The sequence below is a fragment of the Coenobita brevimanus genome, chromosome 48, assembly GCF_032717465.1.
Source record: "Coenobita brevimanus isolate Jiangsu-jjx chromosome 48, ASM3271746v2, whole genome shotgun sequence".
In the NCBI taxonomy this organism is placed as follows: Eukaryota; Metazoa; Arthropoda; class Malacostraca; order Decapoda; family Coenobitidae; genus Coenobita; species Coenobita brevimanus.
The window spans coordinates 22,513,846-22,514,286 of NC_137001.1; positions in this window are offsets into that span (position 1 = coordinate 22,513,846).

Here is a 441-nt window from a genome sequence, read left to right on the forward strand (position 1 = left end):
CTTAAGCAGCTCAGTTATATCAATTGTGCTGCAGATAGTGGGGGTGGGGTGAGGGATGCTGGCAGTGTGGTGGAAGGTGGAACTAAAATGCAGGGGATCTGAAATGTGTGTGTGTGGAGCTTATCTAGTTTTTATTTAGATTTAATGGAGAGACAGAAATTGAAGTAGTGTTGTGTGTATTGTAAATGTGACTGAGAGCATTGAGAGATATACTGAGATGGGTTGAACTTGTGGAGGGTAGAGAATGAAGGACTGACTACAGTGTATGTGAGTGAGGTTGAGGGGGGAGGGGGAGACTGAGAGATGGATGGAGTATGGAGAGAGAGGAGAAGGGTATGTGAGTTGGAGGGAGGGCAGGCAAATAACAGATGGGGTGGCAGTAAGGCAATTTGTGGCCACCTCCTACAGGATTAAGGCATATAGCTTAAGTTATAGATTAAT